Below are 25,323 nucleotides of genomic sequence, written 5' to 3'. Positions count from 1 at the left end.
ATGATCAAGCCAAGCATTCATAAAAATGTTAAGGCAAACTACTTGGCCCTGTTGCTTAGAAAATCTCAAGACTTTTGACAAAGGAGGCAAGAATATACAGTGGGGAAAAGATAGTCTCTTCATTAAATGGTGTTGAGAAAACTGGACAGCTACATGCAAAAGAATAAAACTGGACCACTTTCTTACACCATACACAAAAATAAATTCAAAATGGATTAAAAACTTAAATGTAAGATCTAAAACCATAAAATTCCTAAAAGAAAACATAGGCAGTAAACTCTTAGACATTGGCCTAAGCAATATTTTTTTGTATATGTCTCCCCAGGCAATGGAACAAAAGCAAAAATAAACAATTAGAACTATATCAAACTAAAAGCTTTTGCAGTGAAAGAAACCATAAACAAAATGAAAAGGCAACCTACTGAATGGGAAAAGATATTTGCAGATGACATATCAGATACAGGGTTAATACCCAAAATATACAAAGAACTCATATAACTAAACACCAAACAACAAATAATCCAATTTTAAAAATGGTCAGAGGGGGCACCTGGGTGGCTCAGTGGGTTAAGCATCCAACTCTTGATTTCAGCTCAGGTCGTGATCTCAGGGTTCTGAGATCGAGCCCCACGTCAGGCTCAAGCACTGGGTACGGAGCCTGTTTAAAATCCTTCTTCCCTCTCCCTCTGGCCCTCTCTCCTCTAATAATAATAATAATAATAATAACAACAACAACTGGGCAGAAGACCCAAATAGACATTTTTCCAAAGACGACATACAGATGGCCAACACACACATGAAAAGGTGCTCAGTATCATTCATCCTCAGGGAAATGCAAATCAAAATGACAATGAGATATCACCTCACGCCAGTGAGAATGGCAAGCAAGTATCAAACAGACTAGAAAAAACAAGTGTTCACAAGGATATGGAGAAAAGGGAACCTTGGTGCACTGTTGGTGGCAATGTAAACTGATGCAACCACTATGGAAAACATTGTGAAGGTTCCTCAAAAAGTTAAAAATACAACTAACATATGATCCAGCAATTCCACCTCTGGGTATATACTCAACAAAAACAAAAACACTAATTCAAAAGATACGTACACCTCTATGTTTATTGCAGCATTACTTACAATAGCCAAGATATGGAAGCAACCTAAGTGTCCATGGAAAGATGAATGGATAAAGAAGATATTGTGTGTACACACACACACACACACACGCATACACAGGAATATTACTCAGCCATAAAAAAGAATAAAACCTTGCTATTTGCAACAACATGAATGAACCTAGAAGGTAGTATGCTCTCTAAAATAAGTCAGACAGAGAAAGACATATGCCATATAATCCCACGTTTATGTGGAATCTAAAAAACAAAACAAATGAACCAACAAAACACAAACAGACTCACACGTACAGAGAACAAACTGGTGGTTGCCAGGGGATGGGGGGGAGGGAAGTGAAATAGATAAAGTGGATTAAGAGGTATATACTTCCAGTTACAAAATAAGTCAAAGAGATGAAAAGTACAGCAGAGGGAATATAGTCAATAAGACTGTAATGACTTTGTATGGTAAAAGATGGTAACTACACTTATCATGGCAAACACTTCGTAACGTATATAATTGTCAAATTGCGATCTTGTACACCTGAAACTAATATAATATGTCAGCTGTACTTCAATTAAAAATAAAAAATTTGGGGGGCACCAGCTGGCTCAGTTGGTAGACCATGCAACTCTTGATCTTGGGGGTTGTAAGTTCAAGACCCATGTTGGACATAGAGCTTACTTAAAGAAAATAAATTAATTAAAATAAAAAATAAAATGTGGAGTTACTTTTAAATTTTTTTAATAAATAACTTTTAAAAATTTTAAAGCCAATAACATTTTGAAGAAAAGCCTTGCAAATAAGTAATCCTACAGAGCTAAAAATTTTTAGGTTGATATTTACAATGGTACCTTCCTTATTCAAAATACAAACAGTCCTATCATTCATCCACTTTTCCACTGTATTTACATAATAACTATGATTTCATCTAACCAACTTCTATTCCTCTCTTTAAATATCATTATTTGATCAAATTTGAAAACTTTTATCTTGATGGAAACCACCCTTATCAGTCACAACAACAACCTATTTGTCTTGAGTTGATTTTTTTGTTGTATGAGTCTTTAAGACAATGTTCAGAGGAACAGAATGCTATAAGCTCCGAAAGTTCAGTTCCCTGAACAATTCCCAGAGGCAGAGCTTCTTTTGGACAATCTTAACTTTACACAACTCATCAAAACCTTACAATAACCTTCCTCAGTCTTGTGTTATTCTATCCCTAAGAGCCTGGCCTGGTAGACTCCTCCAAACCTCCAATCAGCCAGAAATTATCGTCAGGTTTCTACAAGAAGGTAGCTGGCCACTCAGGTGCAGTTCTGAGACATAAGATGCACAAGCAACCCTTTCACAAAACTGATTTTTTTAAATCAGTCTAACCATTCACCCGGCCCCCAAGCCAGACACCTGCTTCTTCTAATTCAGGTATTTAGCTTTCTAAATGGTATTCACCAGGTTACTTACCAAGAATAATGTAAGACTAACCATTCCCACTTTGAGAAACTTTTGATAGGAACAAAACTGTTAATTTGAGAGGCACCTTAGAACTAGAAGAGGGGAAAAAAAAACCTTCCCTCAAGAGAAGTTTGCTTTATCTTCCTAAAAAAAGAAAGACCAACTTAGTGAATATAAGGGAGATCTCTCCAGAGGTCACACATCTCAGCAAAACAAGATAAATACCAGGAGAAGGGTGAGGATTACAGATATGGTTCACCTTGAAACTTAAGAACCAACAGATCTCATCCAACATCTAAAGAACCTGCAGAAACTAGACATGGGTTTATTAGAAAAATTACCTAACTTCCATGATTTCTGGTAATACAAAAGATCCCGGAGAGGATGATAAGGATGTAAGCAGAACAGTCTTCCCCTAAAATAAAAGACGCAGGATGAATTCAGTGACTGCACACTGTTCACTCAGCAATAAATTTAATAAAGATTTCTCATGAACTTTAACCATGTAAATATTCATATTTGAAAATCTAGCATCTTTAAATAGTGCTAATGATATATTTTCCTAGTATACTGTTATTTTTTGTTTTCTATTTTAATTTTGTAGGTGGAAAAGCTGGAGCTAGACTAGTATCAAATATAAAAAAAGCAGGATCGCAGCTAGTCAAGAGTTGTAAGCAGTTAGATATCAGATCTTGAATTACCTGGAACAAAGCATTAGAAATCATTTCTCAAATTACCCATCATCCATTCTATTTAGCCTAAGTACAATATTTCACAAATCAGCCCAGTGCAAATCAATAGTCCTATCTCCATCTTATACAGAAGTGAATCCTAGATAGCCTTTAAATGTCTTCAAAAACCTTCACACATCACATTTTTTACGAAAGATGTAAATTTGTACTTTAAAAATCTCATGTTGCATTTCTATTTCCTGAACAAAGAAGGCACAGCACTCAGTATTTATCCTCTCAAGCATCTTGCTTGATTGCTTCAAAACTGCAAATCAACACTTATATAATACCTCAGAGTTTGAAAGGAATCCCTCAACATTCTGATGACATTATCATAGACACTACCAACAAATCTAAAAGTAAATTCATGGTACCTTTGAAATATCTGATTTGCCCCACCTGTTACAACACTACAAAATATAAGTTTCAGGGCACCTGGGTGGCTCAGTCATTAAGCGTCTGCCTTCAGCTCAGGTCATGATCCCAGGGTCCTGGGATCGAGCCCCACATCGGGCTCCCCTACTCAGCGGGAAGCCTGCTTCTCCCTCTCTTGCTCCCCCTGCTCGTGTTCCCTCTCTCGCTGTGTCCCTCTCTGTCAAATAAATAAATAAAATCTTAAAAAAGAAAAAAAAAAGTTTTGATACAATTTATCTCCATTTTTATAATCCTTTTCACTACACAAATACACCTTTATAAAGTTAAGCCCCAACCATTTTCTTCAACATTCCCACAAACCTTAAAAGTATTTCTGAATTCCTCACAGTTCCTCTAAATTGCCAATTTTTACAATGTACTTCTTATGAAGCTTGTGCTTCAAAATAAAATAAAAATACAACATATCAAAATTAGTATGATGCAATCAGTGTAGTGCTTAGAAGGAAATTTATAGCATTAAATGCCTATATTAGAAATGAAAAAGAAGAAAAGTTTTAAATTGGTAAGATTCCACCTTAAGAAAACAGACGTAGAAGAGCAAGATAAACTCAAAGCAAGCAGTAGGAAGGCAATAATAAAGAGCAGAAATGAATGGATAAATGGAATTGAAAACAGAAAAATAGAGAAAAATGGATACAAAAGCTGGTTCTTTTAAAAGTCCAATAAAATTAATAAACCTCTATCAAGACTAATCAAGGGAAAAAAGGAGAAAGATAATATAAATTACCAAAACAAGGATTGAAAGCAGGGATCTCACTATAGACTTTAGACACAAAAAGACACAAAAAGAATAATTACAAAATACTTAAAATAACTAAGGAATACAAATTAATGTCTACAAATTCAGCAACTAAGATGAAATGGATCATTTCATTCTGAAAGAGAAAAACTGCCAAAATTTATTAAAGAAAAAGTAACCTGAATTTTCTAGTATATATTAAAGAAAACAAATTTGTAGTTAAAATTCTGCCAAAAATCACATGCTCTGATGGTTTCATAATACTACAAAACATGTAGGAAAAACAATGTCAATTAAACACAATTTACTCTAGAAAAGAGAAGAGGAGGCAATACTTCCCAACTCAAAATACCAAAGCAAGACAAAGATATTTTAAGAAAATAGCAGAGGGCGCCTGGGTGGCTCAGTCGTTAAGCGTCTGCCTTCAGCTCAGGCATGATCCCAGGGTCCTGGGATCGAGTTCCACATCGGGCTCCCTGCTCGGCAGGAAGCCTGCTTCTCCCTCTCCCACTCCCCCTGCTTGTATTCCCTCTCTCGCTATCTCTCTCTCTGTCAAATAAATAAATAAAATCTTTAAAAAAAGAAAGAAAAGAAAATAGCAGAAACAACATCTTTCACGAAGGATACAAAAATCCTCAACAAAATAGCAGAAACAACATCCTTCATGAGGATACAAAAATCCTCAACAAAATGAGCAAACTCAACCCAGCAATATAAAAATGAATAAAAGCTCATAAGCAAGTAGGGTTTATGGCAAGACTACAAAGCTGGTTCAATATTTGAAAATCAAACAAGGAATTATATTACATTAATGAAGAAAAACCACATGATCATTTCAATAGCTAAAGAGGCACTAGACAAAATCCAGCATCCATTTCTCATTAAAAATAACAAAAAATAAAGCAGAGTAGGAATAAAAGGGAATTTCCTTCAACAACTAAAAGCCATCTAAATAAACCTACAGCTAATTCTATATTTAACAATAAACAACTAATAAAAGACCAGGAACAAGGCAAAGACGTTTGTTCTACTCAGCATCGTTACTGGAAGTCCTAGCAAGTGCAGTTAGGAAAAAAGTAAGAATAAAGACATACAAACCGGAAATTAAGAAATGAAAACGGTCTTTATTTGTATGCATGACTATCTACATAGAAAACGTAGACAAAGGCTACAGAAAAGCTCCTACAACTAATAAAAGATTGTGACAATTCATGGGTTATGGGAACCTGACTGGATACAGAATAAACATACTAGGCAAGAAGACTCCGAAGGTTTAAGTATTATAGATCACAGCAAGAAACATATCCTCTGTTTGAACCACTTGGTTCAAGTGGCGACTTACAGATCTTCCTGTTTATAAAGGCACATTTTCCCCTTTATAACAGTAAGTGATATATGGGATAATAACTTGATATTAGGTATATATCCTGTTTCCAGCAGTCCTTCCCCAAAGGTTTTGGCACTCACTAATGTGTCTGTCCTAAATTGTTTCACTGGGGTTTTCAGTATGATAATTTTCTAGTTCTAACACTACTTAAAAATGTGTTAACTTCTTTCTTCTCTAAAGAAGGGTTCCCTTTTCCCTTATCCCTCTTCTTATCACTCTAGACTCATAAATTATTTTTTCAATTTAAGGTTTTATCATTATTTACAAGCATCCTTTCACCAATGCTCAGATAGTTCCAGATTTGGCCAGTAGGAACTGCTGTGATTTGGGGTTCTGTTGATGTGATTCAACAGCTTTTAAAGCACTTTTCTGTTTTCTGGCTGTGTGGTTTTCTCTGCCCAAGACCTAGAATCTGCAATTTTTCACAGAAGCCTTGGATCCTTTTCAGTAGGAACAATATTTAGAGACCATGTTATCAATGTTAAGTGTAATTATTGCTACTGCTATTGCTGATGCTTCTAAGCCCTTCTGATAGGAGGGGGCAATATATGTGTATAATCATGGATTCATATTAATATCTCTGTTTAATTGACAGTGAAAGATTTTTAGTGACTGTATCTGTCTATATTCCCTTAATGTTAAATTTATGGTTCCTAATAATATTAATAGGTCAACTAAAATGACTTGCCTATAAGATATTTGGAACAGTTTCAAGATTACCATAAACAATATAGTTCTACTAAGTAATTAAGATCATACTATGTGAATCATTTTATATATTAATAATATGTCTTTGAGGTTTTGCTATATCATGACCCAGATTTTAATCTTTTTAGTCAATCTATTAATATTCAAAATGAATTTATGTAGCCATTTCCCTACTGGTGGACATTCAGACTGTTTCTAACATTTTGCTACTACAAATAATACTGTAATTAACACATTTGTGTATATATATCTTTATGCATACTTTCATAAAACTATTCATGTATATTCTTTGAATTATTTCCCCTTATTCATAACTCATTTTCTAGGTTTTATTAAATTTAGAAGCTCTTTGTTATGTTTGTTAAAACTTCGCTACAAATTGCAAATATTTTCTACTATACTGGTCTGATCTTGTTATATCTTTTCTTAGAGAAGTCTGTTCCATTTTAATGGACTTAAATCTGTTTTCCTTTTCAAATATACGGTTCATCACATTTCAATGTTTTAAAAAAAAAAAAACTGTGCTTTGTGTGTGTGTGTGTGTGTGTGTACAATTTTCCTATTTTTCATTTATTTGGACTCTTTCTGGCTCTTCCTGTATCACTATCAATGTTTTAATTACTACAGCTTTATAGTATAGCTGTAGTATTATAGTATATAATATAATACTGCATACTGTATATAGTATATATATCATAAAAGACCTGTCAGATTTTTATTTTTAAAACTTCTATTGGATATTCTCATTCATATATTCTATATACTTGAGAATCAAGTTGTCAAGTTTCCCCCACTCTTCAAAGAGAAAAAATAAGTTGTGATTTTGATGGAACTGCATTAGTTTGATGGATAAAACTTTGAAAAAGTCTGTATTTTACAATTTTGGGCTTTTCATTCTAAAAAACAGTAGGTCTCTTCATTTATTTGACCCATAAAAAGGAAATCAACTGCAATACAATTTACTTGTGGCACACTATTCATATAAAATAAATCCACTCACAATAGCTAATTTAATTATTAAATGCTCTGATGCAAATTTCCTCAGGACACAGATTTATGCGAAGAAAAATATAAAGCCCAACTAAATGTAAAGAAAGAAAATGAGAATATAGTTAACAAATAAAACAATAATGACAACAAAACACCAAAAAGACTGAAACCAATACCCAAGATCAAAATTCTACAGATCTAGAGAAAAGAAGACAAAGTTGTCATGAGGTATATCATCAGGAAGCCTTTAGGTATTAAACTACCAACCCAGAAAGAGACCTTGTACATGATAAGCAGATTCTGTCAAATTAATTTCCTAGGAAGGTATCCTAGACACCAAGAAGGCATCCAAAGTCACCTGAAGAGTCAAGGGTAAATACCTTAAAGCAATACTTCTCGCAACAGTCCAGTTTAGTGTCCCTAGCAAAATACTACCAAAGGTAAAAGTAATCAACATATAATTCTCTCATCTCACCCTATCCTCGGTTCCATCTAACCTATGACAATGCAGAGTACAGACTGAAATAGTCTATCTACATGAAAGCCAAAATACTTGGAATGTTTGTCTTACGTTAAAAATTAACACACAGGGGCGCCTGGGTGGCTCAGTCGTTAAGCGTCTGCCTTCAGCTCAGGTCATGATCCCAGGGTCCTGGGATCGAGCCCCGCATCGGGCTCCCTGCTCAGCGGGAAGCCTGCTTCTCCCTCTCCCACTCCCCCTGCTTGTGTTCCCTCTCTCGCTGTGTCTCTCTCTGTCAAATAAATAAATAAAATCTTTAAAAAAAAAAAAAAAAATTAACACACATTTTGCATTCAACTTTGTATTATTTGTGAATTCATTCTATTATATAAATAATCTTCTGATTACCTAACAGTTAAATTGCTTAACATTTCTTTTTTTTTTCCTTCGGATTTCAGAATAGTCTTTTTTATTTTTATTATTGAAGTATAGCTGACATAGAGTGTTATATTAGCTTCAGTAGTACAACATAGTGATCCAACAATTCTATACATTACTCAGTGCTCACCATGATAAGTACAGTTAGCTCAATGTTTCTCTTCTCCAACTCTTTAAGTAAAAGTGATGCTCTGACAAAGTGTTTATCCTATGGGTACACCACACTCCCTACACATAGGCCAGACCAGACTAGACCACACCACCAACTAAAGAAGTATACATAAAAAGCAAGACCTTACTAAATCAAGAACAAGGCAATATAAACAAAATAGACAGTAATACATACCCTAATGGACAAATACTTTGTTTGAACAGCCATAAATCTAAATTTCCTATTTAAATCGGGTATAAAAGTAGGACCACACAAATTCCTTTTGAAATTAAAGAAACAATTATGAGTAAGGTGAGAAGTAAAATCAAATGATACTAGGTCATAAGGTGTATTTTTTCTTTAATGTTAAGTTCATAATGATAGAAAATACAAGTTCATTATGACGTGAAGCAAATATATACAAACATATATAGATGTGTCATATATATGTATTTCTAATACTTTTAACAAAATTTGTCAAAATAATAGCTTTTAAACTAGGAACTAAAAGTAGTCTTTGGTCTTCCTTTAAATATAAATATTAAATATGACCACAACGGACATTTGTGATAACTATTAAACAATTACGTAATTTCCGTTCGTAACTGAATGAATTGTAGCAATGATCTTTTAAACCTATCATTTAATTCATCTTTAACAGCCATTTTACAAAAGTTTTAAATATCAAGATCCCTGTCTTCTATTTTAAGAATAATCTTTACAAATGAGTAAAATCTGGAAACACAGATTTTCTCTGGTGCCAAAACCTGACTCTAACAAACTATCTAGCACTGAGAAGAAATAATATATACTAATATACATAACCTTGGCATAAGTTTATGTATTTAAGAAAATATATAGCATATTCCAAACCTTCCAAGTGAATAACCCTATTAGGTGACTGGAAAGTTTTCCAAATGTAAATACTTGAAAATATGGCCAGAAAAAACAAAACTCGGCTGGACATCCCTGTATTCAAAGAGTTCTGAGTCGCCACTCCCACATCTCCTATCCTCAATTACTTCCATGTGGAAAATATTCAATTAACATTCAGGTCTTGCCTACCTCTTTTCGAAAGGCACTGCAAATAAGCATTTATTACAGCAAATAACCCAAATTATATAATCAAGCTTCCAAGTATAAACGAATTTTTTTTACAGAAGAGAAATCTGTATATGTACTCCAAGCTTATCATCATCTTCCTTTAACTCTTCTCCTTAGAGTAGATGAGATCTAAAGTAGGACATATTATGTTATCAGTGGAAACTCCCCAGCCCCACAGTAGGCTATCACATATGAATTCAGAGCAAAGTTAGAAAGAGATCATTTTTCTCTAAACAAGGCTACATAAATAAATATTACCTTAATATAGATGCCTTCCATCATGCAATATCACTAAGACCCATCCAAAAAGGTTCACTTTTAATAAACTATTTACTAAAACTCAGTCATGTGGTATCTTAAAAAGATCTGCTTTACAATACGGCACACCCAATTACATAAGATGTTGTTAGGTATATAAAGAACTATCACGTGTCACGTATTCATGATTGAAAACTGTAGTAACAAAAATTATATGCCAAGAAACTATAAAGAAAGTAGATATGAATTAAAATATTTTTGTAGAGGGGAGAATCAATTATGCAGGTGATTTTGAACCTTTTGTCTATCTTGCAAATTCTAGTTAATATGCTTCTTAACCATTTAAAACACATGTAACAGGGGCGCCTGGGTGGCTCAGTTGGTTAAGCGACTGCCTTCAGCTCAGGTCATGATCCTGGAGTCCCTGGATCGAGTCCCGCATCGGGCTCCCTGCTCGGCGGGGAGTCTGCTTCTCCCTCTGACCCTCCCCCCTCTCATGTGCTCTCTCTCTCAGTCTCTCTCTCTCTCTCTCAAATAAATAAATAAATCTTTAAAAAAAAAAAAAAACACATGTAACAAACAAAATAACCAAGCAATTCTGTATCTTATAACTATCAAGGAGCATTACACCTTTTTAAAAATCTTTATATTAGAAAAAAATCTTTATATTAGTAACAGTGTTGTTTTTTTGTTTAAGATTTTATTTATATATTTGACAGAGAGAGAGAGCACAAGCAGGGGGAGTGGCAGATGCGGGACTCAATCCCAGGACCCCGGCATCATAACCTGAGCCAAAGGCAGTTGCTTAAGCAACTGAGCCACTAAGGCACCGTAGTACCAGTTTTATTTATCACTCCAGCTCTAGCACATGGGAGTAATACATATAGTAGGCACTCAATATTTATTTAATAAAATTATTTAACTTTTTTTTTTAAGATTTTATTTATTTATTTGACAGAGAGAGAGCACAAGCAGGGAGAGTGGCGGGCAGAGGGAGAGGGGGAAGCAGGCTCCCTGCAGAGCAAGGGAAGCCCAATGTGGGACTCAGTCCTAGGACCCCGGGATCATGACCTGAGCCGAAGGCAGTTGCTTAACCAACTGAGCCACCAAGGCGCCCTATTTAACTTTTCTAAGTTTCAATTTCTTCAAAGTAAAACAGAGTAATACCCACATGTTAGAACTGCTTAAGATTAAATAATACATGCACACAGTAGGCGATAAAAGGTTAATCCCTTGTTTTAGTAAGTACAAATAACTGTTGCTATTGCTTTGGTTCACAGCTAAAAACAAGACCAAATAATTCTCTCAAAGTTTATATGGGACTAACATTAGCACAAAATTTTAGGATAAAAAGAAAGGAAGTTTACCAACCAGTTGTGAAGACTTACTATATATCTATATTGGTGAATACTGCAGTATTAGGTCGAGAGGCCAATGAAACAGAACACAGAGCCCAAATTCAAATCTGTGTATATACAGAAATTTGATACATAACAAAGGTAGCATTACAATAAGTGAGGAAAAAGATTATTTAATGAATGATTCAGGGACAATTAATCATCCACTTAAAAAGTAAGGTAAAATTAACCTAGTCCAGATAAAACTTTCTAGGTGTTAAGTTTATCAATACATGAAAATCAAAACTAAAACCTTCAAAAGACCATACAGAATAACCTCACAAGATATGAAGACAGAAAATGTTATTTTAACTAAGACACAATAACCATAAAGAAAGTTGATATATCTGTCATCAAAACTTTAAATTTCTGTATTAAAAGGGGTACAACAAAGTTAAAAGTCAAATGACTATATTCCAGGTTCCCAGAGGACAACAGCAGCCCCATGTAAATCCAATCTCTCCATATACCCTTCGGAAAGAAATTTTTTAAAAAGGCATCAACCCAGAGAACAAATAAAAACACCCATAAACCACACCATCAGTTTAACTCGCAAACAAATACAGAGTCCAAGTTAGACATAAGTTGTGGAAGGGGATAAAATTTTAGCAGAACAAATTCTGAAGAATCAAGCAGACTGCATAGAAAACAGAAGGAAACTGGAGCCTGGAGTAGGTGGAACTCATAAAATAATCTCCAGAAAGTGAAAGTCTGACAGTACACAGGAAAGTATGAAGAAAAGGTGTCTCAGGGTAGATCAGGTCGCTCGCTACTGAAGAACAGAAAGGAAGGGCTGCTCTACAAAAAAGAATCTCAAAAAATATACAATCTACCAACCCCTTCCCCCTCCTAGACCAGAAACAAACAAACAAACCTATAAATTAAAGAAATTACACTTCACTATACCAACAAAAGGGAGAGCTCTTGAACAAGAAATATTATCAGCCACGGACTCCTTCATCCCTGTATACATACAACTGGTAATGCTGAGCTAAGAAATGAACAGAACTAATAGACAAACTAATAAAAAAAGCCACTATAAGAACACAAATTCCAAGTCCAAACACGTCTAATGAAAATTCTCACCACAAAAAATTCACAAAACTAAAAACTAATACTCTAAGATAAAGTAATTATCTATAATGTGTATGTATGTGTATCTCTGTGTGTGTATAGTGTGTGTGCATGCATGTGTGTGTGTGTGTGTATAAACAAAACTCAAAAACCCAGAATAGAAATGGACGAAACACAGCAAGATATGAAATAAGAATTGACCCTATTTGGGAGGATACAAAAAAAAAAAAGAAAGAAAGAAAAAGAAAGAAAGAAAAGTCAAATCATTTTTTACATAAGTAATACAAAGACTGGATTCAAATAAAACCATAAGGGAAATTAAGGAACAAGCAGTCAATAAAAATAAAGGGAAAAATGATCAAAGAAAAAAAACCAAGATCTGTAAAGAAGCTATAACATGCATAATTGATAACTTTGAAGAACAAAAGCAAAATAAAGGAACTAATATTTAAAACTATAATTTAAAAAGTATTTCCAAAAACAAAAACAAATGTACATATGTATGTTGTCGCGGCCAGGAAGAAGTATGAGATACATGAATTTTGACCCAGAAAAATCTACTGTATACTTGTAAAAACTGTTCCAGAATAATAAACTCTAAAAGACAGCCTAGTAAAACTTTAATTAGTAAATAGGAAAAAAAAATCTTTTGGGCCTTCAGACAGAAATACTAATAAGCCTCTTAGAAAAGACAGAAAGTAAGCTTGGCATCAGACTTCTAAATAACAACATTCAAAGTGAGTCAACATTGTAGCACCTTTATCAAGAAATCCAAGGAAGCAGGGCACCTGGATGGCTCAGTTGGTTGAAGGTCTGACTCTTGATTTTGGCCCAGGTCCTAAACTCAGTGTGGTGAGATCCAGCACAGCATGGGGCTCCAAGCTCAGCAGGGAGTCTGCTTGGGATTCTCTCCCTCTGCTCCTCCCTCCCAACTCGTGCTCTAGCACGTGCGCACGCTCCCTCTCTAACAAATAAATAAATCTTAAAAAGAAAAAAAGAACAGAAAGAAATCCAAGGAAGCAAAGTGTAAACCAAGGATTCCATATCCAGTCAGGGGTCCTTTTTTTATCAAGGCTATTAAAGAAACAGATTTAAACATGCAAGAACTCAGGGAATATATTATGCATAGCCCATTATAAGCAATCTACAAAAAAATGAATTTCATCCCATCCAAAAAAGAGGAAACTTAGGCAAAAACTTTACTAAACAATGGGATAAATATTGAATATATTTAATTTTAGATATATTATGATAAAAACAGAGAGGGAGGCAAACCATAAAAGACAACTATAGAGAACAAACTGAGGGTTGCTGGGGGGGGGGGGGGGGATGGGCTAAATAGGTGATGGGTATTAAAGAGGGCACTTGTGATTAACACTGGGTGCTATAAGTAAGTGATGAATCACTCAATTCTACTCCCGAAACCAGTACTACACTATATGTTAACTAACTAGAATTTAAATAAAAACTTGGAAGAAAAAAAATTTAAATATATTACTAACACAAAGGTATGGACAAGGACAGAAGAATGGTATTTAAATATTATATTCTCTCACAAATTACAATGTAATTTTTAAAATGTGAAATAAAGGGAGATTAAAAAAAACACAAAGAAGAATCAGCTCATTGATGTTAAACAGGTAATAAGTGAATGTCAAAGGATATTCATTTAACATAGACAAACAAATTACCTACAGTCTAAGTCCACTGCTTAGTTAGCCATTAAAACAAAAATATCAACCTTCCTTGATTAAGAAAATAATTCTCAAATAGAGACAGCCCAGGTGTGAGAAGAATAAAACAGCAATAAATACAGCACACCAATTAGAAAAACACACATCATATCAAGATATGTAAATAAGTTTAACTCTCCAGTAAAAGGAAAAAAACTCAAATGGCTTATTTGACTGAAGAGAAAACAGTATTTACAAAAGCAACAGAAAAGATAAAAATATTTAGGAACAAACTTAAATGTATAAAACCTCTATAAGGAAAACTTTAAAACACTTCTGAACCATACAAAAGTAAACTTGAACAGACATCCCCTATTCTCTTGCAAAGGTGACTTATTATCATAAAGATGTTGATTTCCCCAAGTTAATGAGTAATAACATTATTCAAATAAAAATACCCAGCAAATGTCTTCCTAGAACTCAATAAGCTAATGCTCAAATTCATTCATAAAGAATATGCACATATAGTATCTTTCTGGAAATGACTATTTGTATAAATACAAATACTATTTGTATAAATACAAAAATGACTGTATAAAAAGAATATGAATAATATATACAAACATAAATGTATACACACAAAAATCAGACTTATTTTTATAAAAGGAAACAAAAGGATAAACCAGAAACTAATGAAATTGATTAGCTACAAAATGAGTGAAAATGGAAACAAATGATTGAGAAGAAAGACCTCTGAGAAAGCCTTTTTATGTAGTTGGGACTTTTAACCTTGCTACCGTTTTACTATACTCGAAACAATAAATAAAATTAAATCAACAATGGGGGCTAAAACTGAATACAAACCAAAAAAAATGAACCAAGTATTTATCAAGATGACATAAAAAACAATTAAAATAACTTATGAGCATAGTACCCTGACTATATAACTTCACTGGGATATATTGTATGAACAAAAACCTGCATAGAAATCTTAAGCTTTACTTATTGGGCTTACAGTTGGCAGTAGTATTGTTATGGCAATTTCAATATTACGTCGTGTATATATTGTAGGACAGAACAAATGAATAAATGTATATTGATGTTATTGTTAGGATCCTCACAGTGGGAGAAGAGACATCCAAATATGAAACAAAAGAAAAACCCCATGGTATTAGATTGGAATTACAAATATTAGTGGTTTTTTAAACCCCACTTGTTCTGTCGAAGAGAGTCCCTAAAAACAATCATACACAGTAATAAACAGAACATATCCAGTGCCCACGATGTAGCTTGTAAATAGCCACTAAGAGGAACAACGGTCCGAGGAGAAATAGTCATTTCCAGGTCTGTGGTAGGGAAAGCATAAAGGTAAGAATGGAACATTTTGTTGTGCCAGAAAGCAAATAAGTGCTCTAAAAATGATGGGACATGTCACAGAGACACACAAAAACAAAACTGAATGAGTTCCCACGGCTAAATTTTAACAATCTGAACCTTCAAAAGAAATATAACAATAATGAATTTTAATTCACTGAATAAAAGAAGAATCCATGAGCCCACAGTGATAATGTAAAAAGAAGAGGAGAAACCCTTACAGAAGAATGCCAGCTAATAAATGTGGGAAGAACAACTAAAAAAATCATCATTTTGCAAGCATTAATGCCATCAATGATTCAAGCAAAAATCAACAATGAATGTTAAAATCATTGGGTGAAAGGTTGTTAAGAAACAATGTTTATTCAGCCTCCAGGCAGGGACTAATTACCAAAGAGAAAAAGGCATCTTTACAATGGAGAAATCTGGCAGCACTAGCTAAAGCAAATAATCTAGTTTAACATCACAAATAATCGAACAAACTAATAATACAGAAGTTAAAATAAGCAAACTTTAAGTACATACATACATCAAAATGGATAATCTTGATATGAACACTGTGAAAAAAAGCAGTGTGTTAATACTGACATTTTAAAACTAAATCAACACTACTAATATTTTTACACAAATGCATGCATAATCAATACATAACTTCAGAGTAGTAATTACCTTACAAGAAAGACAAAAGAATGAGATTAGTAATTTTCAACTATGTTTTTATTTAAAAAGTTCTGAAGCGATTATAGCAAAATGTGAATATCTGTCAATTTTGGCAGTTTGAATACATGAGCATTTTAAATTCCTCCTTGTATTTTATATACATATTTTTTTACTTTTTTTAAAGATTTTATTTATTTATTTGACAGAGAGAGAGAGAGACAGCGGGAGAGGGAGAAGCAGGCCTCCCGCCGAGCAGGGAGACCGATGCGGGGCTCGATCCCAGGACCCTGGGATCATTACCTGAGCCAAAGGCAGACGCTTAACTGACTGAGCCACCCAGGCACCCCTATATATATATATATTTTTTTTTGAAGATTTTACTTGTTTATTTGACAGAGAGCACAGAGCAGGCAGAGGGAGAGGGAGAAGCAGGCTCCCCACTGAGCAGGGAGCCCGACGCAGGGCTCCATCCCAGGACTCTGGGATCACCACCTGAGCCGAAGGCAGCTGCTTAACCAACTGAGCCATTCAGGTGCCCCTATTTTTTATATTTTTAAATACTTCATAATTTAGAAACTTAAAATTGTAAATGAACTGCTGTTATAAAAATCTTAGTTCTATACAGCTATACAATACTTAGTTCTGTAATTCCTGGTGTTTAAAACTATTGTTTTGAAGAACTTTGATTCAGAAGCAGCCCCCCACCATGATTCTTCCTACTTTAATCTCTGATGTAAATTAATAGAAGCAAATCAGCACTCCCAAACAATCCTAATAAGCAAAACGAATTTCATTTACTTAAATAAAAGATATCTTGGAAGGTATGCCATCTATGTGGCATTACACCTTCTATAAAATTTAATACCACCTGTATCTCATATGGCTCTTAATATGTTTCACCATTTAGAGAACTGAAAAGTTTATCCACTGTAATAATTCAGTTTTTTCAATTATTTGACCCACCTCTACAAAAAAATCCATTGAAGTTATTATTTTAAATATCAATTAAGTCTATTTTAAAAAATCTACTGTTGTAAAATTGATGCAGAAAAAACTTTTAAAACTCAAAATTTTTAAGTGACTTGCTAAGTTAGTTCTTCATCACATTCCTTATAATGCTTTAATCTATTTGTAAAAACTTTCTATTTTCTGCTTAAGAGAAGGTCAATGGCTTTCACTTCACTACTCTAACATAATCATGAATTGAAATAAGAACTCTTAGCTCTTTGGACCGACAAAGCTACCAGTATGCCTAAGCCAATAAAGCAATTCGTTCATTAATGCTGCTAATAAAGCAACCTTTTGTTAGTCTATGAAACATCAGAAACCTCAGAGACTCTTAACTTTGCAATTTTTCCCCTGTTTTTGCCATATTAACTTAAAAGTTCTCTTATATGCCATTTACTTTAACAACTAAAACAAAATCATCTAGAAATTTGACTTTCCACTCTAGGTAATTTAATAACATATTAGTTCCAGCTTCAGAAAACTGTTCCTAGATGAACTACTTATATTTAATTATTCTTTTCTATTTTCCTATAGAGCCAATCTTGTAGAAATCTGTGCCATCTTGTAATATTAACACCTTAAGGAACAACCCCTATAATTTCTCAAGATGAAAAACAAAAATGTTCATTTACCCAATAAGCATTAATTGATCAACTACATAAAGCAACACATGAAAGACACTACAAAAATTAATATACAATCCCTGCCCTCAAGCAACTGAATTTAAGGAATAAAACAAGCATCTAGAAAAATTACCGTAGGCAGCTTACAATAATATTAACTACTAAATGTAACAGCATGAAGGATATAATTAATTGAGCTTAGACAAGATAAAGTCTTCAATAAGGAGACTTTTGAGGCAAAATAAAGAAACTACATTTAGGCTTAGTGAATAGCTTATATACAAAAACAGGTACATAAAACAGTAAATGTGGAAAATTTTAATTAACCTAGTAAGGCTAGAATGTATCATGCATCTAAGGAATTAGTAGGAAATATTCTTTTTTATTAACATATAATGTATTATTGGTTTCAGAGTTAAGGTCTGTGATTCATCAGTCTTATATAATACCCAGTGCTCATTCTCATTACATCAGATGCCTTCTTTAATGCCCATCACCCAGTTACCCCCATCCCTCCACGCCCTCCCCTCCAGCAACCCTGTTTGTTTCCTATGACTAAGAGTCTCTTATGGTTTATCTCCCTCTCTGGTTTCATCTTGTTTTATTTTTTCCTCTTTTCCCCTATGATCCTCTGTTTTGTTTATTAAAGTCCACATATCAGTGAGATCATGATAATTGTCTTTCTCTGATTAACTTATTTCACCTAATATAATACCCTTTAGTTCCAAGCAGGAAATGTTCTTGAAGTGCTTTTGGATTTGAACTTTTTTCCATGCAATGGACAGACTTTAAAGGGTTATAAGAAAAGGTAGACAGTATTCAGATCTTTTTTTTTTTTTTAATGGAAAGGTCACTCCTGAGGTACCCTGAATGCCCAAAAGCTTTAAATATTATCAAGTTACTGAAAATACAAGCTTTGGGGCATTAGAATGTGCCTCAGGCGTACCTAAATACTAGATTTTCAAATGTTATTCATGCTTGGTATAATTATATATCTATTATGTGCTCCCAGTTAACTTTTAGCATTGTCTAAGTAATTGCCAATCAAAGAGAAGTATCAATAAGTAAAATACTGGTTCCAGTAATAGGCATTTTAACCACTTCAAAATATCAGAAAAACATCAGTTTTCATGAACGGTAGAGTCATATTGTTGATCAATTTTAAGAGTTTCAGATAAAATCAAGAGACTACATTTAGAATTTGTAGAATAAATCATAAAACTTATCTCACTATAATCCTTACATCCACAGTACTCTCTGCCTTACACCCTTACTTTCTTCCAAGCACTATCTCTTATGAAAGTATAGTTCAAAAAAAGCAATCAATAAAAGCCATCTTTAAGGAAACCCAGACAATGGACTTACTAGATAGACTTTAAATCAGCCATTTTCAATATGTTCAAAAAACAAAAAGAAACCATGACAAAGAACTAAAGGTATGACTGATAATGGTATCTCACCAAATAGAGAAGATCAATAAAGCGAAAGAATTTTAAAAAAGAAAAAAAAAAAAAACAAATTCTAAAATTGAAAAACACAGTAGCTGAAATGAAAAACTCACTAGAGGGGTTCCATAGCAGAACTGAGTAGGTAAAGAAATAATCAGCAAATCTGAAGACAGCTCATCTAAGATTAACCAGTCTGATGAACAGAAAGAAAAAAAGGAAAATGAAGGGTCTCAGAGAACCTCTGGGACACCCGTGTCTCTTCACATCAACCTGAAGTGATGTAACAGTTATAAAACACTCCATCCAAAAGCAACAGAATACATACACATTCTTCTCAAGTGCTGCTGAAACATTCTCCCGGGAAGACCAGATGTTAGGCCATAAAACAACTCTCAAAAAATTCAAAGAGACTGATATCATACGAAGTGTCTTCTCCAATCACAAGAGAATGAAGATAAAAATCAATAGCTATACAATGCATGCTACAATATGAATGAAACTTGAAACCATTATGCCATCTGAAATAAGCCAGTCATAAAAGGACAAATACTGTGATTCCTCTTATACGTGGTACCCTGAATAGTCAGGATAGAAAGAGAGGTTACCAGGGACTGTGGGGAGAGGGAGATGAAGAGGTATTATTTAATGGGCAGTTTCTGTTTGGGATGATGGAAGAGTTCTAGAAATGGACAGTGGTAACAGCTGCACAACACTATGAAGGTACTTAATTCCACTGAACTGTACACTTTAAAATGGTGAAAATGGTAAATTTCATATTATGTGCACTTTATGACAATTAAAAAGAAAAAACCTTAGAGAAAAAGGCATTTATTAGGCTCCAGAGAACCCAAATAGTAATAATATCTAATATTTACTATGTATCAGGCACTGTACACACTACTCATACAATCTCCACAATGCTGTCAGATACCATTATTATCTGTTTTAATGATGAGGAAACTGAGGCACAGAACTGTTAAGTCACTTGGTCAAAGTCATGCAGCTAGGAAATAGTGAAACCAGGACTCAAACCCTGGTATTCTGACTCTAATTTAGAGTCAACACTCAAACCATACAACATGCTGCCTCCCAAGAAGCAGCGAGAGTTAAAAAAAAAAATCAGAGCAGAAATTTAGCTATTTTGTTAAACTACTGAAGTAGTCCATGGAACTACAAAATAGCAAAAAGCAAAACACAATCCCTCCCTTTCAATACTTTTAATGTACATTTGCATTAAAGATAACATGTTTTTTTAAAAAAGATTATATGTTACATTTAATGTGTAACTATTCCCAAACATTATCATCAATCTTTATTATTCATTAGTTTATACCTTCATTTGTCAATGAAGCATATCAAAGTCTAAAATACACACCTACAATATAAAAAATTTAAAAAACAAGCCCTTAAAGATTGTCATCCCTGATAAACACCAAACTAATAGGCAAAGGTGAAAGCACATTAGAGAAGAGGTATTTAAGAATAATCTTTGTAAATAGGAAAGGAGTCTTACTTACTCACATGCTCCCAAGTCAGAAAATACAACAAAATAAAGCTCAAGAGTATTTGGGGAACCAAGTGGCAGGCCTTTTGGACATGGCTCGAAATCTAAGTACACAGTATTATTGCTCCTTTTTTTTTATCAGATGCCAATAAAATGAGAAAGAATTACCACCTATCAAGCATTTGCTCACATTCGTAACTTTTTTTAATATACTGATCCAGCAATCAAAGTATGGAATAATAGAAAAAGCTCTTCAATTTTTATGTTATCTTTAATTTAAAAAAGAAAAAACTACACCAACACAACCATTCAATAAATTTATTACGCTAGGCACTAAAACAAGAATAGAAATACCCTGCCCTCTGAAAACTTAAGTCTACTGGAGAGATTGATATGAAGTAATCAAGCAAATAAATCACAATTATGATAAAAGCCATGAAAGCATACAGCAATGGCACTTAAATTAGTGAGTGTTTTAAGTCAGGAAAGACTCCCCCCACACCTCCCAAGGAAATGACCTTTAGATCGATATTTGGAGAATGTTTAAAAGTGAAGAGGGAGTCAGGATAGTGGTTGGTGGGGGAAGGGGATGTGGAATCAGGGTGTGGTTCACAAGGGAAAAGAATCATACTGGTATGGTTTTATTTATTAAGCCAGTGGTAAGAATAAAGTTTTGGATTTCCAAAACAAAACAAAAAATTATTTTCATGTGGAAAATTTTAAACATACACACAAAGTAAACAAAATAGTATAATAAACTCCTATGTACCCATTACCCAACTTCAGCAACCATCAACATTTTGCCATTCTTGTTTCATCTATACCCTCTGCTCCCTGGCACCCAACTTAATTGTTAACTTTTGTATTTTTTAGGTAAAATTTATATAGAATGAAATATATACTTATCTATACAACTCTGCCAAATAGATAAACTTGTGTAACCCACGCCTCTATTAGATACTGAACACTTGCATCACTTCAGGAAACACTTACGCCCCTTCCCAGCTGAGCACTAGTAAGTACTCCCTACAACCAAAAGAAAGCAACCGTTGTTCAATATTTTAAATTTTTTCACCATAGATTAGCTTTGCCTGTTCTAGAACTTAATATAAATGGAATCACACTGTAGTGTGTCCAGCATCTTCCTCTGAGTGTTTTTGTTAGATTCCTCCATGTCATTTTGCGTATGTTCTTTCTGTCTTATTACTGAGCAGTATTCTACTGTATGAATATACCAAAACTTTTCAATCCATTATGCATCCTAGGGACTGACATTTGGGGTGTTCCCAGTTGTTATAAATAAATTATAATAATTATTATAAATAAATCTACTATAAATATTCTTGAAAAAGGCTTTTTGTAGACATATGTTTTCAATTCTCTTGGGAAAATACCCAGAAGAACTGTTGGATCCAAAGGTAGATGTATGTTTAAATTTATGTAAAAATGCCAAATGGTTTTCCAAAGTGGTTCTACCAGTTTATACACATACCAGCAATTTATGGGAGTTCTAGCAGTCTTAGTGGAAAATTTGCTATTGCAGTCTTTTTAATTTTAGCCCTTTTAGTTGGTTTTAGTAGTTATCTCATGGTTTTAATTCACATTTTCCTAATAACCAAAGTTCATAACTTTGATACATATTAAAAATTGGTGGTTTTTTAAAGGTGAGGGGCATACTGACACAAGAAATACCAAGAGCAAAGGCTCTGAAGGAAATGATACAGCATATTTGGAGGCCAGTGTGGCTATATAGCAAGGAGTAAAAAGGAAAGTGCATGAGATAAGGCTATATAGGTAGACTAGGGTCAAATCACATGGATGGAGATCATCCTAAATTCAGATTTAGACTCATTTAGACTCCTCTGGGATAGCTAAGTAGAATTATGAAATAGGACTGGAACTTAGATAAGTAAGGGCTAGAGTAACAGATAGGTAATTCTCTCCATAAGTGGAAATCGAAGTGGTGAGACTGCTTGGTGAGAAAAAACAAAGGGGCAAGAGAAAGCACCCTAGGACCAAGACTCAAGAAATTACCATTTAAATGACCAAAAAGAAGAGAAGCCTATAAAAGAGGCTGAAGAATAATATACCAAAAGGTTTGAAGGAGTTTTCAAAATGCTAAAAGCTGCTAAGAGGTTATTCTAGGTTGAGTTGTGTTCCCCTAAAGTTCCAATGTTGAAGCTCTCATCTTCAGCACACCTCAGAACATGACTGTATTTGAGAAGAGGGCCTGTAGGGGTGATTACGTTATCATCTAAGCCCTAATCCGATCTGATTGGTGTCCTTATAAGAGGAAATGTGAACACAGACACCAGGGATGTACATCCACAGAGGAAAGACGGTAGAAACAGCAAGAAGACGATTATCTGCAAGCCACAGAGAGATGCCTCAGAAGAAACCTAACATGCAGACACCATGACTTCTAGCCTGTAGAACTGTGAGAAAATAAACTTTTGTTGCTTAAGCCACCCAGTCTGTGGTATTTCATTACGACAGCCCTAGCAAACTAATACACAGGTCAAATAAAAGCAAGTCTAAAAACAGCCATGTAATTTATTGAAACAGAGGTCACTGGTATCATTAGCAAATACTGTTTGGTGGAGTGAATAAATTGAGAGATGAGACAAAGGTGAGAAATGGAAACAAACATAAATAATGATTTCAAGCATTTGGCTAGGAAAGAGAACAAAATATCAGTAATGTAGTGCTCATAAAGCCTTATTGTTTCGTTTTGGTTTTTTTTAAATAGTGACAATTGGTACGTTTAAATACTGATGAGAAGAACCCAGTGGAGAGAGAGAGAAGGCAAGAGAGAGAGCCTTAGTTTATCTGCTTTTTATAAGCAGTATTGCCCCTACTTTAACATTAAGGAGGAAGAAAAAAATGGTATAGATAGTGGGCAACTAAGGGTTACCATCTGGTACTCCTATTTCATTGGAAAGTAATAGGAGAAGCCTTCTCTAGAAAGAGAAGGGTCATGTTGGGGGTCTGAGGAGAGTGGTTAACTGAAACAGTTATGGTGGAGATGAAGAAACCAGTTGACAAGAGGAAGGCAACAGATTTCCAAGTAGTAGCAGAGTCCACTTGATTATCATGAATTTATAATGAAAAAACAGTATGTTCTTTCAGGTGATTTTCTACTGCAGCATTCATGTGGTACAGAAATGGAAGAAGAAGATCACTGGATTAATTCAGAACTGGGATTTTGTCAGACAGTTGGGACAAATATATATAAGTAAAAGGAATCTAGGATATGGACAAGTAGACAACAAACTCTCAGTTAACAAGAAATGTGAGAAATGGAGAAGGCTGATAACTGGAAGAATGAGAAGCCAAAAGACTGGAAGTATAAATGAGTTAGTAGTATAGTTATAATGGCTAATCAACAATTATATAATTAATCAAACAACCCTGAAGGACACAAGGTACTTACTAATAATTTATTAGGTGGGACAATTAAACTAATAATTCCCATGGGAGTGAGTAATAGGGTAGACTGGAGGCCAAAGTCACTGGATTTGGAGAGGTCAGGGAAATGAGAGTCAGTATGTTGGTGCATCATCCATATGGATGCTGAAATCATCCAAGATCACTGTAGAACCTAAAACATACAAGGAGATTATGAGCAATGTGCCATTATCTTACAAGAATAAGTAGAATCTGGGGTGCCTGGGTGGCTCAGTCATTAAGCATCTGCCTTGGGCTCAGGTCATGGTCCCAGGGTCCTGGGATCGAGCCCTGCATTGGGCTCCCTGCTCAGTGGGAAGCCTGCTTCTCCCTCTCCCACTCCCCCTGCTTGTGTTCCCTCTCTCACTGTGTCTCTGTCAAATACATAAATAACATCTTTAAAAATAAATAAAATAAAGAATAAGTACAATCTACTAGGAAGACAGTAGATAACAGCTAAAAGGAAACTAGAACAATAACTGACGCTGTTGTAAATACTTCGTATGCATGAATTTAATGCTCACAAATAATCTGATGTAAGAATGATACTGCTGCTACTGCTACTACTAATGTAGAAACAAACTCAGAGAAGTTTTAAGAGACTTAACCAAGTTTACTCTCTTAAACCACTATGCTATAGGATGCTGAAAGACATCAAAAACCAGCATGAGTGGGGGCAAGACACAAAGACTCCCCAAATGGAGTGAAATTTCAATTAAGGACATTTATACAGTACAGGCTATGCTTCCAATTCCAACAATATATCAGATCAGATCGCCTGAAAAGCCTTCCCACAGAAAGTTCATCCAGAAGGAATAAATCAAAATCATTTTTTAAATGAACTTTTTAGCTACCATGAAAGAAAAATCTTTAAATTCCAGTAACACAGAAAAAAACTAATTAAGACTGCAAGTTGACCCTGCTTCTGCCCTAGGATGGGTTACTAGTCTTAAGCTATATCTTTGCATTTAACTCATACGAGCCTTTTGGACCTTAGTGAGAGACTTTAGAACTGAGATCCCTCTTCCTCCTCCACATAGTAATACACATATAAAGCCAAAACCCAGGTAGGGCTATATTTTAGTAAAGGAGCCCTAGGTAGCTCAATAAGACAAAAAAAGTAAAGAGGCTGAGGCTGGGAAAGTAACA

At 34.3% G+C, this 25,323-nt stretch overlaps 1 protein-coding gene across 4 annotated transcripts in view; it reads right to left on the bottom strand.

Moving 5' to 3' along the window:
• FBXW7 (F-box and WD repeat domain containing 7) overlaps positions 1-25,323 on the bottom strand; it is a 220,775-nt gene that overhangs the window by 150,032 nt on the left and 45,420 nt on the right. For 2 of the 4 annotated variants that reach the window (XM_035022896.1, XM_035022895.1), the window contains exon 1: positions 2,907-3,783. The exons of the other annotated variants lie outside the window; for them this stretch is intronic. The gene's annotated coding sequence lies outside the window, so the exon portion shown is untranslated. Of the gene's footprint in view, positions 1-2,906; positions 3,784-25,323 lie in introns of those variants that run through there. 4 annotated transcript variants of the gene reach the window in all.

This window comes from Mirounga leonina, unplaced genomic scaffold, assembly GCF_011800145.1.
Source record: "Mirounga leonina isolate KUSES-001 unplaced genomic scaffold, KU_Mleo_1.0 Mir_176, whole genome shotgun sequence".
NCBI lineage: Eukaryota > Metazoa > Chordata > Mammalia > Carnivora > Phocidae > Mirounga > Mirounga leonina.
Note: the sequence above shows the minus strand (reverse complement) of the source record. Positions and strands in the feature narration are given on the sequence as shown.